General features: G+C 40.5%; 1 long non-coding RNA gene across 1 annotated transcript; it reads right to left on the reverse strand.

Moving 5' to 3' along the window:
• Positions 1–1,113: 1,113 nt before the first annotated feature.
• Positions 1,114–10,401, reverse strand: LOC139040342 (uncharacterized). The gene is made up of 3 exons (XR_011494690.1): positions 10,173–10,401; positions 2,557–2,613; positions 1,114–1,582 (listed from the first exon to the last, which is right to left on the reverse strand). It is a non-coding gene; the product is annotated as an uncharacterized lncRNA (long non-coding RNA).
• Between the last annotated feature and the right edge of the window lie 7,406 nt (positions 10,402–17,807).

Below are 17,807 nucleotides of genomic sequence, written 5' to 3' on the forward strand. Positions count from 1 at the left end.
TGCCTAATGCCTCCACATGCACCTTGTAATAATAATAGGTAACATTCATCCTTCTATGACCGTGCCGTAGACTCAGTTCTATGACTCTCTTGCGTATTAGCTCATTTAAACCTTACTATGATTAGACAACCCTTATGACCCCATCATGCAGATGAAGAGGGGTAGCTATGTCACCTGCCCATGGTCTCCCAGGTAGCGACTGGAGAAGCCAGGGTTTGAACCCGCCACTCTGGTTCCAGAGTCTTCACCGTTGATATGTGAGATGGCAGGTAACGCTAATTTCTATCATAAGGAAAATGGGCGTTCAAATCCCAGTTTCGAATGTCACTGGCTGTGTGCCTGTGACTTACCTTTTCTCCAGCTTCAGTTTCCCCTTTCTAAAATGATATGATGATGATAATAATCATGCTGGCCTAAAGGGTGGGCTGGGGCCGTTGAATGACAATACAGCCAAAGCAGGTCTCAGCAATGACTGCCCAGGGCAAATCAGGGAAGCTGCCTGTTTTTATAAACAAAGTTTTCTTGGAACACTGTCATGCCCATTCATTTACAGATCATCTATGGCTGCTTTCTCACTACCAGTTGGTAGTTGAGACAGACTATATGGCTCTCAAAGCCTAAAATATGTGCTCTCTGACCCTTTACAGAATAAATTTGCTGACTTCTGGTCTAAAGCGTTCAGTACAGTCCCTCACACCTGGGAGACACTTGATGCTTATATTTTACGTAAACTCAAGAGCAGACATCAGGTCCTATTTATCATTCTTTGTTTCCCTGGGCCCAGCAAAGGCCTTGCACATATAAGGTGCATTATAAAAAATAAAGCCAGTATAATTAGTGATAATAATATCTAATAGTTATGACATAGCATTCAGAGGAAATTGGTTAATAAAACTTTAGATACATTTCCAATTTAAAATGACCCCAATTTACTTTTTCAATGTTCTGCACTTTTAGTTAGAATGCAAATAATGACATAACCTTGGAATATCATTCGGCTGGCTTGCACTGACACGGAGGAGGGCTGGGTGAAGTGACACAGGATCACTTTGCTGTCTTTTATTATTTTTGAAGTGAGAACGATCAGAAGATGAAATGTACACACATTCGGCAAACTTCAAATACTGTGTTTTAATGGCTTAAGCCCCTGGTAAAGTGAGCTTTGAGAGATGACACAAAATAGAATAGGGTACTGGATCCTGGTTGATGTGATGATGGTACCAGCGGAGGCAGAGAAGGAAAAAGGGCAGAAACAGAATGGGAGGAAGCATCATTAGGTCTGCACCGCAGCTGGAAAGTCAGCTCAATAGGGCGTTGAAGCTAAGACCCTGGTCCCACAGCAGTAGCTGGCCTGGCACTTCTGAGTACGCTCAGTGAGTACCTCGTCTTAAAGGGAGGATTGTTAACTGCCGAGCAGGGCTTAATCAGAGGCAGCGCTCAAGGATTCCCACGAGAGTTATCAGCTTTGTGGGGTCTCCACGATCGATTGGGAAGGGCAGGCGCTTTCCTCCCGCAGTCTTACAGATGGACCGTGGGCTGCCCTGTCTCGCTGCCAGTTAGTGGGTCTTCTCACTCAGCTTTACTATTGATATACAACAGAAAGAAGCAAAGAACATCAAGACTCTTAGCCAAAGCACTTACAAAGTCAAATATAAAGTAGTTTGGGAAGTAGCCGGTTGCTTTGCATTCGCCACTCTTTCTTCAATTAGTGCAGGAAACAGTGTCGATAGTGCTCATTCAACCAATGTGGCCTTGCTTTATTTAATTTTATACTTGTTTATGCAAAGACTGTAACCCATGAAGACAGAAACCGGTTCACAGCTGTATTCCCAGCATCTAAAACAACATCTGACAGGCAGCCTGTATTCAAGGCTGTTTGCTGATGGGGTGTATAAATTGGTTCTGTTCCAACCAGTGGTGCTACAGTGGTGAGCAAGACGGACATTTTCCCTGCCCTCCTGAAGCTTCTATTTGCTAGGGCAAGGCTGACAATGATGAAGAGAGCAAACAAGTTCATTATTACTAATTGTGATAAACACTAGGAAGGAAACAGGGTGTCATTACGAGTACGGGGTCTAATGTCAGACTACCTGGCTCTGAACTTTGGTCCTTGACCCTGGGCTGGGACTAGGGTCAGGCAAGGGAGGTACTTGCCTCAGGCACAAAATCTCAGAGGCGCCAAAAAACTCAGAGATTGTGATAAATGGTATTTTAATACAATATTTTAAAAAATCCCATGACGAACAAAATATCAAACTTTTAAATAAAGACAGAACTGAGATTAGAGTGAGGCTAGTGAGGTGAGCCGTGCAAATGGTCCCTGTTCTTGTTTTCCATCTACAAAATGGGAGAGCAACAGCATCCTTTCAGGGCTTCGTGAGGATTAAATGTCAGGGAATTCAAGCAATGGCTGACACACAAGAAGAGCTCAACAGATGGGGGTTATTATTACTTTATTAATTTCATCAATGTTGTTAATTCTATGGAAGTCCATCATGGAAGACACACTTAAGCAATAACATCAAAATAATTCAGAAAACTAAAGGGGCTACTTACTGTATTTTGTTGAACCTAAAACGTCACTGCTTGTAAGAGGCTTCATTATTTTATGGACTATTAAGAAAGAAAGAAAGAAAGAAATGCTTCCTAATATCATTGCAAGATGCCATCGATTGCAAAACGCACACTAATTTCAGTTATGTTAAAACATAAAAACTAAAGGGTACCTTAGAAATGATAAAATATAGTACTGGGTCACCTCAATTCCATGACAATGACCATAAATGTGTGTATTATCTGTTTCAAATGATTGCATGTTTAAATAAACACTTTTTTGGAAATTTTGGCCAGTTCATAAAACCAAAATTCTAGGATCCCTCAGCATCTAGACCAGTCGTATTTAATAATGATTGTTGAATAAAGAAATAAACGAATGCATGAGACATGAAATAATCACTTAAAACTATGATTGAAAAGAGCCTCTACTCGTAAACAGCAATAGAAATTATGTAAAACAACAACAAATGCCGTGGACAAAGATAGATGGAAATCTATTATAATGATACAAAAATGAGGGAGACTGGGATAGACATTTTCTGAATTAAAATGGCAGTGCCAATAAGAACTCTACATCATTTTGACACAATGACACTACGTTAAAATCCACTTATCTATGAAGCACCTGTCCTGTCTCTATCCTGGATATGTAAATTGGTAGTCATCACTTTTAGGAGGTGGATCTTAATAAATATTGAATGAATGAACGAATGGATGAATTCTGTACATATGGAAGCTTGAACCTAATCCTCTGACTGAACACAATATAGTCCACTCGTTTAATCAGTCCAATTTTTAACTTTAGGAAAATATTTGGATTACTCCCCCAGAGAGAATATTCATAGTCAGCGAGCGTCCTTTCAAAGCGATTGGGCTGGCTGTACTCAATTGAGGTTTATGACATTTGACGTAACAGAAAAACTGTCCATTTTTTAAACTATTATTATTTCCAGACATTTTTATGAGAAACGAGTCACACACATTTCTGTAACTAAGAAATTATTTCCTGCTTCGAGTTAATTTTTCAGTCTCTTTGTGTAGTTATGTGAGCCAGTTTTTGCCAAGATTAGTAGCATTTTTTGGGCGGGGCGGGGGCAGATTTCCATCTACATCGCCTTGGCGTATTATCAGCATTCCACATTGTTGCTTTCTTCAGTTAAGGACATATATTAGCATTTCTAAAATTTGGTGAATATTATTACTGCACCTTTCTGCTTACATTCTTTTGAAGAAGCAGGGGAAAAAAAATACCTTCCATGTTAAATTAAGAGAGCACAGACTTCTCTTTCCTCTTTTTTAAAAAAATGTATTTTGGCAGTTGAAAACAGGTGCTCCTTCAGTTTATTCACGATATGAGAAAGATCAAGGTACATTTGAAACTCCTCTTTCTTCAGAGCAGAAAATTGTAAGGGTTGAGCAAAACAGAAAACAGAGTCCTTTTCTAAATATAGCACCGTCATATGACCCCACTCGTCTTTGTAGTGAGCGCATTAAGGTATTAGACACATTGCTTCATGGATGTAGCATATAATTACTCCAGGAAAAGAGGGAGCGCGACCAACCAGCGCAGATACAAATGTTGGGCTTCTGTCTGTCCTTTTTGATCTAAGGAAATAGACTTTAGAATGTTGCTGGGACGTCCCCATGTGACAGCTTGTCATTTGGGTAAACTTTCCCACTGTACACAGAAAACAGCTCTTCCATCTCTTTGGTTTTATTTTTATATCACTTTTCGGAGCAGCCGGTTTAAACGTGTCTCACCCTGTGGATTTTTTTTTTTTTTTTTTCCATTTGCTTCTTTAACTGAGAACCCTCTGAGACGAATTCAGTTTTGTCAGTTATGCTCATTCATGCCAACGTTACATAGTTTTCAATTTAGAGCTCCTGGAATTAATCTCTGAATGTGGTGTTTTGTTTGTTTTATTTTTAAAAGACTCTTTATAGGATAATTTGGACATGTATCCTTAAAGCTTTTAGGGCTTAAACAAAAATCTTTTTTTAAAGAGTGTTTCAGGTTTACTGCATTTCTGGAACTTTCAGTTAAAGATTACGTTGGGAATGAGGAGTTCAAGAGCTATCGCTGCATTTAATGTGTTTATCTGCAAACTAAAATTCTTAAAATGCCATTTCTATTTGGCAGAAGGTGGATCTTTCCAGCCGTAGAAGAGTTTCCAAAGCCATGGTTAGGAGCGAAGACTTGTTTTTGCAGGGGTGGGGGATGGGGGAACTGATACATATTAAAATTGAGAAAAGGCCTAGCAAGTTTGGGGAAAAGCAGTGGTTCTCATACTGTTTTCAGCATTTATCTGGGGAAAAATTTTTACGTATTTGCCCTCTGGGCCCATGAAAGGGAAGGAGTAGGAGGAAGTAACTGGGATTGTCCCATACTTGAAGGGAGCAGAGGCCTCAGTGGGCCGCTAACAATTGAAAAAAAAAAAAACGGAGCTCAGGTCTATAGCAAGTTGTGGACCAGAATTGAGAATTTGGTTTTAGAGTTCGGGTAGAAAATTACCCCCCTGTTCCCTTGACCTGTCTTTAAACATGTCTGATGATGATAACCATTGATTAGTTTCTGATGTCCCTTATGAAATCCATTTTTTTCTAAACCTTCTACTATATAGTGAATCTTTTCTTTTTTACAATTAGAATGCAGTAGATATTATTATATAGTTAAAATTATTTTTAACTATGGATTCTTGACAAATAAATTAAAAGATTCCAAATTTCTTTAAATACTCCTCTTTTCAAAACAACCCTCCCAAAGTCAGATTAACAGTTGAATTGGTCTCTATGACCTTTACTTGTCTTTAAAAAAAATAAAAATTACACACACTGCTTTTTGGGAATGTCCCTTGCAAAACAATAAATCATAACTTTATCAACTTCCCCAGAGGCCTTTGGAACACAAAAAAGTTCAGCTGAGTTCAATTGCTTTATAAATTCATCCTAAAGGTAGCCTTCCGCGCTGTGTATTTTGTTCACAGTGTAGCATTTAGGCAACCACGAAAACACGCTTTCCTTTTTGATGCTGAGTGAGGATCCTTGGTCAAAAGGAAACTTGGGCAGACACCGAGCACAGCTCAGGGATTGCCCCAGCCTCAGGTTTTAATTTCCTTAATTGCAGAAGTGAAGCCTGGTATGCCCTGAGCGATCAAGAGTTAAGAGTTTCAAAGTTAAGGAAGCAGTAAACTTATTTCCAAGAGTTGTCTTCCCAAATTACGCCTGCTTCTAAATATAGAAGCGTCCTTTGTTTTTCAGAGCATATGCATGTAGCATTTTCCCAGTCTACGACAGAGCTCTCTCTCTCCCCTTCTCTCTTTTCATAATCCGAAGTACTCGAGAGCTCATTAGTACTAAAGAGGGTTTTGTAGTTTATTTTGTAAAATATTGAACACGTCAAGAACAGAAAGAGTGCCCCCCATAACAGTATCTATGGACATCTTCTGCCTCTTTTTAAAACCTCCCTGAATCTTATTCCTGACTTCCTTTCTGATTACTCACTCAGTTCACAAGATTATTCAGGAACCACACTCCGCCAGCAGAGAACTCTCTTTCAGAGACGAATTCACTAAAACTCACTGTGTTTTATCACTTGGGTTTGCCCATGCTGTAGTATTTTGCTTTTCTAATAAAATCTAGAGATATTTCAGTCTTTGCAGGAAAAAGGATAAAGTGGATTTAAAAGCCCCCACTAATTTCCTAAATCTCTCTAATGATTTTCATTTTATCTCAAAAATGGAGAATTTAAAATCTCCAGAAATATCTGGCTTCCCTTTTTTCTTAAATAGTCAGTAGGTCAAAAAACCCACATGCAGTAATAGGAAGTGAACACGTTAGACATACATATGTTTTTAAAATTCTGCCACATAGGAGTCATTTAAGCTTGAATCCTCAAAACTTTATTCCTATAGAACTTTTCATGATGTATAATATTTTCACATGTATATGTATATCCATATATATTTATAACATACAGAAATACTTAAGTTCAGTGAAGTTATTGAGAAAGTAGACTTGGAATCAAGATACCAAAACCACAGTACATGAAAACTAGAAATCATACAATTTTTGTTTCTCCCAGCTCTTTGATAATAAAAAGGGAAATTGAGACTGAGAAAAGCTATTTAGCTTGCCTTAGGATCTTTGGATTCTGCTCCTGGATTTGCCATATAATTTTGCAACCTTTAGGGACTTCTTTTTCCTCATCTATAATGTGGGTCCGGAGGGAGACACGATTTTAAATTATTTAAATATGTATGAGTTCTTGAGCATGGGATTTGGATCAGGCAAAAAAGGACATCCAGGACTCCACATGACTAGTCAGCCCCACCTTTTCACCAACGGATCAGCTTGTTTTGGCCCTGGACAGGCATCAGCCATCCTCAACTAAAACACTGGGTTTTGGCAGCGGGGGTTTCCTGCCTATTTGAGTCTGTACATTTTCACCAGCCTTTGACTCAGAAGAATCCAATTAGAGTTGATTCCTTTAGAGCAAGTGGCAGCAGATACTAGAATATCCAGAATTGTCAGAATCTTGTTTCCTGCTTCACCCAGCCTCCCTGTCTCCGTTTTGCATAGTTTTCAGCTCTTTCAGAATGGGTCCGTTGTACTTTAGGGAATTTCCTCAACCACTCATCATTTCAGCCTGAACATGAATGATTTATCCAGCAAGAGTTATTAAAATTGACTGTGGTCTCCGAAGAAAGGATAGTTTGTCAAACCTACATCTTCAGACTAATTGGATATATTTTGCATGAATTGTGATTAATGCAAAGTAATTTCAGAGGATGGCTTTTACTAATTAATAAATCAATCACATTGACTCATCTCGGTGGACTAAACTTTAAAAGTTCATTACTGACTTGTTCAAAACATACATACATAGCTTCGTGGTTTAATGTAATTCTTCTTAAGAAAGCAAGCAGATTGAGCAATACTTTAATTCAGAAACAAGTTGCTCAATGTGTGTCCTCTGAAAATAACAAGCCTGAGAAAGGGAAACTATGAAACACAGGCGGGACATTAACATATTCCTGCTTCTTGATGGATTTCACATTCTCAACAAAGCTCACATTATTATAAAGGATTTGGAAAGGTCAGATGGGGAAGCATCTCCCTACCCAGAGAAGGATTTCTGAAGTAGTTGAAAGCACCATATTAACTTAAAACAACAAAATAAAGAGAAAAAGTTATCTGAGTTGTTATAACATGTCTGGCTCTAAAACTCTACAGAGCTTATGAGAGAAATGCAGGTGAATTTTTTTTCTCCTGCCCGTAGCAAAGTTTAGTTATTGAAAAAGGCACTCAAGTTATGGTTTCAAGAAAGGAAAATGGTTTGTGTTTTTCTTATCATGTTGAAAGGGACATACACGCCCTTTAACAGAAAGCCTCAATTAAGAGACCTTCCAGAGATAGCGCGTGAGGTCTGAATCAGGTAGTACACACACCTAGAACCCTTTGGGACCAAAAAAAAAAAAAAAAAGAAAGAAAGAAAAAGAAATAGTTAATTCAATTCCCATGTAAATTAAACCTAAAATGACTTTCTCAAAGTGTATTTTCTGTTTTCTGTTATAGGGTATTTAAAAAATTTCTCCACGGAGGAACAGGTATTTAATGAATGTCCTTATACAAAAGAAGGCAGAGGCTGGGTCCCAGCCCTGGAGGGGTTTTCAAGGACATAAAACACTTGAAGAACTACAATGCTGCCCTTCTAGAATATTCACTGAGGTAGACCTCAGTGACTCTGGGCCCCGGACCCCACAAACTTCCTCCTCGCCTGGTTTGTCTGGATGGGCAATGGGAGGCGGGGGTGAGAGGGTGCAAACAACAGCCCGAGTGGGAGGGTGAAGAGGTGTGGGGAGGAGATGAGTTTAGAAGGATCTAGAGTCTCAAGAACATTTCTCCACTCTTAACCTGAATAGCTGTTGCACATATAATTCTTTTTCTTTGGAATGCAAATATGGTATGCACAGCCAATCAGGGCTTCGAAGTGGATTAACATTTAGTCAGTCAGTCGTTTGGCTGGGAGAGGAGGAGTCTGGAAAGAGGGAAAGAAGAAAAAGAATTTTTTGTTTTTTAAATTCAAAGGAGGGAGACATAGAGTAATAACACCAATAACAGTAATGATAACAATAACTAACTTACACGGATGTTTCTCAAGTGCCAGGTCTGGCCTAAGTAAGGGCTTTCTATTCTTGTTTCCTGCACTTCCGGTTAGGTAAACCTCACCCTAGCTGACACTCCCTCAGTTTCCTAAAATCCTTTAGTCATCTTTCCTGAGGGCATTTGATGTTTTTCCTACCATAAACTCCTACTCTTGCTAAGGGCCATCTATGTAAGGCAGGTGCACTGTCCCAGGTGAAATTATGAGTTCCCAGTTAAAACGTGATAAGGGAAGAAATCACTGGATTTTTCCTATGGTATAATGTAGTCTTTGATACCCTACACAGCCACAGCCTTCCTCCGCTGGAATTCCCACTCTGCCACTCAAAGCTGTGTGATCTTGGGCAACCTCTCCCTACCTCAGTTTCACCATCAATAAAATGGGTATAATAATGGGATCAAGTCCTAAGCATCATCACAGGGGTGAAATACGAGAATGCATATGTCTGGCACAGAGTAAGCCCTAAATAAAGGCTGACCATTGTTTTTGTGATCATTTGGGGATATCTGTTAAGAAACTGCCAACAGTGCTGATCCAGCAACCTTCTCCAGTCTGAAATTGTATTGACTATAAATATCTAAGGAAAATATTAAAAATCACTGATTCTTGAGAAAATTTATCTCACCAATATCATGACGTACTGACTACAGTAACTTCTGAAAGCTAAATTAATTTCTAAATGAGCCCATTTTCAGATATGAAATTCTAGGCTCTTGGACCCAACTTGTCTCCTAAGAATTAGTAATTCCATGAGAAAAGGAACTGAGTCCCCTCACAATTTTCTACAATAGGCATTAACATACACTGCATCCAGCAACCAGGTAAGGAAACGTAATATTTTCAGGTGTAAATAGAACACCTGATTGGCCTAATTTTGGTAATTCATTTTTTCCCCTAGACATCAGCAGATTTTCAAGCCAAATGGTAAATAGTGCCTAAAATTTTAAAAGTCTGCTCTCTACGTGTAGTTAAATCTGTTTTTATTCTTGCTGCTGCTTATAAGTGCATTCTCACTTGTTTTTCTTACTCATTCCTGCTAAAGATCTGTCTTAACTTTATTGGACTTTGCAAAGAACCAATGATTGATATTGGTTGTTTTTTACTTATGGCACCATTTTCTGTTTTTAAGTTTATTAATTACTTTCTTCTATTCATATTTATAGATAATATCCATATCTATATCACCTGGAAGGTACATACCAATTCTTTTCTTTTTTTAAGCTACATACCAAACTGAGAATAGCGCTTGGGGTGGAGGAATGGAGCCAGGGAGCTAGAATTGGAAAATGCACTTCACGTGATTTCATCCCTAACAGAAATGTTTGTGGTGCTTGTTTTGCTTTGAGATTTTACTTTTTTACAAGAGGAATGTATTCAGGTATTACTTGAATGATTAAAAATACAAAGAAAACAGCCCAAGATTCCTTAACTATCTGCTGCCCGCTGGGCTCACCTGCGAGGTCCAAAGAACAGGAAGCGGGGAGGGGGGTAAGCTGGCAGGAAGAAACGGGTCGACGGAGCTGCTTTCTTTGGTCGTCCTGTTCTCAGCCATTTTCAGTCTCCCCCACCCACGGATTTCCCCAAAGTGTGCAAGGACCGGCACATCTCAACACGCCGCAGCGCCCACGATGACTGTATGAAAGTTCGTACACACAGCCAGGCTGGAGAGGGTTGTAAAAGATGAGAGAGCGAGAGAGCGAGAGAGCGAGAGAGAGAGAGAGAGAGAGAGAGAGGGAGGGAGGAGGAAGAGAGAGAGAGAGAGAGAAAGATTGGCCACGTGATTTTCTGGAACGCAGACTCGCTTCTTTTTGATTCTCACGTGAACGTACTATCTCCAAAAAAGCGTTGAGTGAATCGGAAAGAGTGAAGTCGCGTTCCACTGGAAAGGGTCCCTTCTTAAGTTCGCATGAATTTATTCTTTGATCCTCCCTCGCTGCTCTTAAGGTTTACTTCTCTTTCAAATCAATTAATTTGTTTCTTTCTCATTCTGAGAAGAGCTTTCTAGATGTGATTTCCCTTTTGAAAGAAAGACTTTGAAGTCCTTCTCCAGCATATCCTTTCTTAAAGGGATATGGTTAGAGGAGACAGGCCTCGGGGCTGAGAGCATTTAAAAAGTCACTTTCCAGTTACCTCGTCTTCCCATTAAGGGTCTTGAATTGAAACCTCTCAGCTGCTGGAGGACATTTCCAAATGCAGTTCTGTGGCTGGAATAGCCCTGCTCCCAGGAAGGGAACCTAAACTCTCTCTGGACCCTGGGGGCTTGGTAAAGGTGAAGGTGGTCAGAGCAGAAAGGAAACTACTTTCATTTTTGAGTAAAGCCACTTCCATGCTGTTAGCTTTGAATTAGCAAGAATTCTAAAATTTATTTAGTCGTTGTCTTCTAGGACTTCAAGGCAGGAACACCTGAAATCCAGGGGTGTACATTTCCTGGGGTGGTTAGATTTCAGGCTTCCGGTTTGCCGAGCATTCCCTTCATCCCGGTTCAGAGAACCTACTGGCTTGTGCCAGGTTGCAGCACCTGCCCGACAGTGGCCAAAAACGCTGACAGCAATTCCAGCCTCTCCATGAGAAATGAGATGTTTGTACACGAAGTGACCTTTAATTGTGTCTTAGAAACTCATGTCAGATCAACATGTGGTTTCACTTATTCAGCAGAGGTTATTACATTTCAAGCTGTTTTCTGTTAGTTTTCAGCATTTAAATGGAGTATTTTCTCTTTCATATATTTGATGTGGCTCAAAGAACCTTGCTTTTTTTTTTTTCTCATAGGTTTTATTTGATTAGATCTTTTTGTCAAGTCAGATCAAAGATGACTTTTCTTTCTTTGGGAGAGATCTTTTCTTAAAATAAATCAATAGAATGGGTTCCACTGAAAAGAGGCATTTTATGTAAAAGATTTTGAAAAGGGAAGAGATTTCAATGGGAGTGAAGAAGAGAGGGTTTTATTTTTGCATTATATTTGTCTGTCAAAGAGTTTGATGAAAGTAAATACTTCGGCATTCTAAACTTTGGATTTACCATGGAAAGGCTTTTGCAGTCTTAGCCGGATAGACATATCATTATGGAAAACATGTGCTTCAGATTTTATGATCTGGTAATATGGAAGAGCTCGTAGTTCTGCCTCACCCGTCTCCACTGCTGCTTGTAATACGTAGATGCTGGCCTGCTGGCCTTCGCTTGGCTTTCTAGCCATCTGGAATGTCCTTTCCATGCCTCTTTTTTGGACAAGCTCCTTCCTAATACTTCAAGAGGAAACTCAGGAGTTTCCAGAAGGCGTCTATGTTCATGGAGCAACCTGTAAATTACGTCCACCCAGGGCTGAGTACTATCACTTTATATGGAAATTATGTGTGTACTTGGTGGCCCTACTGCTCCTTAGGGGCAGGAAATGTGTTCTTCACCTTTGTCCCTTTCCCCTCCCTGTGCTTGCTGGAGTTCAACATATATCTGTCAATCTGAACTGAGCAAAGACAGAAATGTGGTCAATATTCGCTTCACTGTAAAGAAAGGTGATTAAGATTATACCGGGAGGTTTTTTTTTTTTTCCTTTTTCTCCCCAAAGCCCCCCAGTACATAGTTGTATATTCTTCGTTGTGGGTCCTTCTAGTTGTGGCATGTGGGACGCTGCCTCAGCGTGGTTTGATGAGCAGTGCCATGTTCGTGCCCAGGATTGGAACCAACGAAACATTGGGCCGCCTGCAGCGGAGCGTGCGAACTTAACCACTCGGCCACGGGGCCAGCCCTTATACTGGGAGTTTTTGACAGTCACACAGTAAATGACGTCTGTCAAACATCACAGATGGAATATATGGATGCTCCTACATGGCATTTATTATGATCTCAAATGATATGTGTTTTTCTTATTTACTCTGTTAATTAATCTGTCTCTTAGCTTAAAATGTCCACACTGCGAGGACAGGTTTTTGACTGGTTTTCTTCACTCCTGTATTCCCAGCATTCAGAACAACCCCTGAGACATAGCAGTAGCTCAAAAATTATTATTATTATTATTTTGGTGAGGAAGATTGGCCCTGGGCTAACATCTGTGCCAGTCTTCCTCTACTTTATATGTGGCATGCCACCACGGCATGGCTTGATGAGCGATGTATAGGTCTGCTCCTGGGATCCGAACCTGTGAACCCCAGGCCGCTGAAGTGGAGCGTGTGAACCCAACCAGTACACCACTGGACCAGTCCCTCAAAAATTATTTGAATGATTGAATGAACAAAGCAATCTATATACCATTTTCCCCTCTTCCAGTCGTGATGATGGGTGGAGACTGAGACAGTTATCCAAGTAATTCAAGCCAAAGGTTGCTAAATAAGTCCTGAGGATGTAATGGACAGCATGGTGACTATAGTAATACTATATTGCATATTTTAAAGTTGTTAGGAAAGAAGATCCTGAAAGTCCTCATCACAAGGAAAATGAAGTGTTATAACTATGTATGGTGACCACGTTAACTAGACTTACTCTGGTGACCATTTTGCGATATATACAAATATCGAATCATTATTTGTACCTGAAACTAATATGTTATATGTCAACTATACCTCAATTTAAAAAAAGGATTGCTTTCTTTTGACTCAGCAGCATTCAGGGGACCTCACTTACGTGGGTGGTTGTTATAGTCCTTCAGCTGTGCTGAATGTGAAGTTTATAAAGTCTTAGGCATCCAGATATTGCATCACATGATTGATGCCTCTCTGATGCTCAAAACAATATATTCTTTATTCATTCAAAAATCAGGCAACTTCATGAAAAAAAAATCAGGAAAATGCATTATTTGGTGTCATGAAGAATTGCTGAAACAGAGTTTTAAAATACTCCTTTTGCTCTCACTTCCTCTGGCACTCTTAAAAGGGTAGGTGCTTAATAGAACTTTCTTGACTTGACCCTAGCCAAGGAAGTATAAAACGTCAAGGCATTTGTGTGTAGTACACAAGCTGCAGAACGCCGGGGACCAGCTAGGTAATCAAGCACTGTCACGATGAGTGAATACAGGAGTGAATGAATGGTGTCATCTCAGCTACTGTTGTGTAGATTGAACTTTAGGCACCATTTGAGATCATAAAAAGTTGTGGGAGAAATTTCCCCTGCATTTACAGTGTGGTGGTTGGACGGCTAACCATTTAATTTGAACATTAGGTGGCCACTTGTATGCCCAATTAAAAGTTTCCAACCACAGTTTTGCTTGTGTACATATTGCCCCTGTAATTAACCATATGTGTAAAATACAGTAGGTCTTTTGTCACAGAAGAAACTACAAAGGAATATATATACCTGTGGAAGAGAAGTGAACGTTGAAGGAGTTCCAGGAGTGAAAAACAGCAGAAAAAATGGAAGCAATTAGATAACGTTTTTTCCTTCTTTAGAGTACAAGGCCTCTGAGAGCAGATCTACGCCTTGGGCAAAAAAAAAAAAAAAAAATGTTAAGGCCAATGCAAGTTCTGGCCAGCTAAATATCTTTCCTCAGTGTATCGGTTAGCTTTTTCTGGATAATAAACCACCCCAAAATGTAGTGGCTTAAAGCAACCAGTTGTTAAAGAAATTATTTTAAGGCCATTTTTTTTTAGAGCAGTTTTAGGTTCAAAGCAAAATTGAGAAGAAGGTACAGAGATTTTCTGTACACACTCTGCTCTCATACCTGCACAGCCTCCCCCCAGCCATTTTTTTCTAGGTCATTTTCTTCTAGATTAGGCCAAAGAGGCTGATCGTTGTTGCTGGGCTCTCTCATGCATTTGCGGTCAGCCGGCCAGCTGCTGGATGATGTGGGATGGCCTCCCTCAAGTGTTTGTTGGCTGTCCAACTGGACAGCTTGTCTCTGTTCCATGTGGTCACTCATCCTCCAGTACGGCAGCCCGAACTGCTTCCTCTGATGGCCTTAAGGTCCCAGAGGGCAATAAGGGTGAAATACACAAAGTGCCCTGCGCCGCATCATCAGGCTTGAAAATAATGCAAATAAAGTGTTACCATAGGGGAAAACTGGTTTAGGCAAAACTAAGTAATTTAATCAGTAAATCAACTCAATCTGGCAGACATAAACCACTGAGTATAAACACAGGAGAGAGCACTCACTCTGGGCTTGCCAGATGTAGCAAAGCAATATTAGCATGCAGTACTTGGGCCGCGCTTATACTAACATATTATTTGTTATTTATCCGCAAGTCAAATTTAACTGGCCACCCTGTATTTTTTCTGGCCACCCTACTGTCAACCCCCCATGTTAAAGATCTCTACTTTTCCCTCAGCATACCTAGAATTCACTGTGTGACAAGTGACCAAATGACCTACAGACAGAGTGGGCAGTCCCAGGATAATTGTATATTAAACAATAGTAAACATTAAGTTCTTTATTATTTTTTTAAATGTAAGAAATAAGTAGGGGGCTGGCCTGTTGGTGTAGCGGTTAAGTTCGCACGTTCTGCTTCAGTGGCCTGGGGTTCGATAGTTGAGATCCCGGGTGCGAACATGGCACTGCTTGGCAAAAGCCATGCTGTGGTAGGCATCCCACATATAAAGTGAAGAAAGATGGGTACAGATATTAGCTCAGGGCCAGTCTTCCTCAGCAAAAAGAGGAGGATTGGCAGCAGTTAGCTCAGGGCTAATCTTCCTCAAAAAAAAAAAAAGAAAGAAAGAAAGAAGTAGAGGACCCAGCCCTTTGGCTGAGTGGTCAAGTTTGTGTGCTCTGCATCGGTGGCCCAGGGTTTCGCCGGTTTGAGTCCTGGGTGAGCACATGGCACTTCTCATCAAGCCACACTGAGGCAGCAGGCATCCCACATGCCACAACTAGAAGGACCTACAACTAAAAATATATACAACTATATACTGGGGGCCTTTGGGGAGAAAAAGGAAAAATAAAATCTTAAAAAAAAAAAAGTAGAAATGGAAGTTTTAATATTTTTTGTCACCCAGTGGATCATTTTGTATCTCCAGGGCTAATTATGGGTTCCTTACAGACTGCATGGCCTTGAACAAATGCTTTAAATCTTCTCTCAGTCTCCTCGTCTGTGAAATGAGGCCAGTAATGGTGTCTACCTCATAGACCATGTGAGGATCAGATGTGTAGTAGGGTAAAATGCTCAGCACAGTGGCAGACACATAGCAGGCCCTCATTACATGTTAGCTATTATTATTATTACTGCTCTTATGTTATTGGCAATCTTGGTTGGTTCAACTCTAAGAAAAACCGTTATTGCTCATCTTTTTAAAGAATCTTAAAATTATTTTCAAACTCCATATCTTTTTTTTTGCCTTCTCCTCGAAGCCCCCTAGTACATAGTTGTACATTCTAGTTGTAGATCTTTCTGGCTACATGGGGCGCCACCTCAGCATGGCTTGACCAGCGGTGCCATGTCCATGCCCAGGATCCGAACCGTGAAACCCTGGGCTGCCAAAGTGGAGTGTGTGAGAACTTAACCACTTCAGCCACGGGGCTTGCCCCCAAACTCCATATCATTTTCTTTTTTTTAAAGCTATTTAATGCAACCAAAGATATATAGAATTGGTATCTCAAAACAGCAGGATTTTACTTACATTTCAAATCTAGCATTAAAGTGGAGCTCTCAGCGCATTTTCATGTATGCGCACTTCCGCATACACACCCCACCCCACAGTCTGGGGGATGTGCACGAGACCCTTTAAGTTTGTAAGGAAGAGAGATGTGCCAGCTAACCTGAGGTATTAGGGGTTTGGCATATGGCAATGATAATAACAATAATGTCACACCGATACCTGGGTCAGGATCACTGACTGTGTGACCTCGTACAAGTCACTTCACCCTGCTAGGCCTTGTTTTCAATCTTACAGCCCTCCCAGACTCAAGGGAGCTACATGAATGTTGTCTGTGCCAGTACTTTATTTTACATTCCACTGTGCTGCTCACACGTTATCAATTCTTATGCCTAAGAAGTACTTGCTTCTTTTGTGGCTGGATAGTATAAATCATTTTCAGATCCAAAAAGGATACATTAAAATTATTTTCAAGGGGCTGGCCCGGCGGCCCAGCGGTTAAGATCGCACGTTCCGCTTTGGCGGCCCGGGGTTCGCCTGTTCGGATCCTGGGTGTGGACATGGCACTGCTTGGCACGCCATGCTGTGGTAGGCGTCCCACATATAAAGTAGAGGAAGATGGGCACGGTTGTTAGCTCAGGGCCAGTCTTCCTCAGCAAAAAGAGAAGGATTGGCAGCAGATGTTAGCTCAGGGCTAATCTTCCTCAAAAAAAAAAAAAAATTCAAGTTTATGTTGAAAATCAAACGAACACCTTACTTAATCTTAAATTCCAACCTCTTAATTCACAATGGTTTGGTGGTAGTGTTTGAGTGAGGATCGGGGAAACTGGCCTTTGTGGGCTGAACTTAGTCTCCACAATGTTGGACACAACACCTCGCTTTAACAGGTATTCAAGAAGCAGTTGTCCATGAGAGAATAAAACAAACGAATGAGTAAATGAATGAACTCGTGGCTGCTTTGGGATATCCCCAGGGAATGGATGTACTTAATGCCGGAGAAGATCCTGTCCATGTTTACAGCGTTTCTTTCACTATTGCAGGTTGTTAGAACCCTGAGCGCTGTTCAGAACTGGTTCTTCAGTGTCCTTCAGCTGTGGGACTGAAGTCCAACCAGCCCGGAGGACCGCTCCCTTCAATAAAGCATTTAGCACAACATAAGCATAATAATAGCTACCAAGCGAGCCTTTGCTTTCTGCTTAGTCCAGGGCTCTGTTTGTTAAAAGTTTTTCTGGTTAAAAGTTTAATCTCCTGGGTCAGATGATCTGGGTTTTAATGCTTGACCCACTGCTTATTACTGTGTGACTTTGCGCAATTTCTTGACTGTTCTGAGCCTCCATTTTGTCATCTGTAAATTGAGTGAGCCAACAGAATCTGGCTCACTGAGTTATTGTTATTATTTATTTAATTAAATTAATTTATTTATTTATTTTGAGGAAGATTAATCCTGAGCTAACTACTGCCAATCCTCCTCTTTTTGCTGAGGAAGACTGGCCCTGAGCTAACATCCGTGCCCATCTTCCTCAACTTTATACGTAGGACACCTACCACAGCATGGCTTTTGCCAAGCAGTGCCATG

This window comes from Equus asinus, chromosome 15 (genome assembly GCF_041296235.1).
Source record: "Equus asinus isolate D_3611 breed Donkey chromosome 15, EquAss-T2T_v2, whole genome shotgun sequence".
NCBI lineage: Eukaryota > Metazoa > Chordata > Mammalia > Perissodactyla > Equidae > Equus > Equus asinus.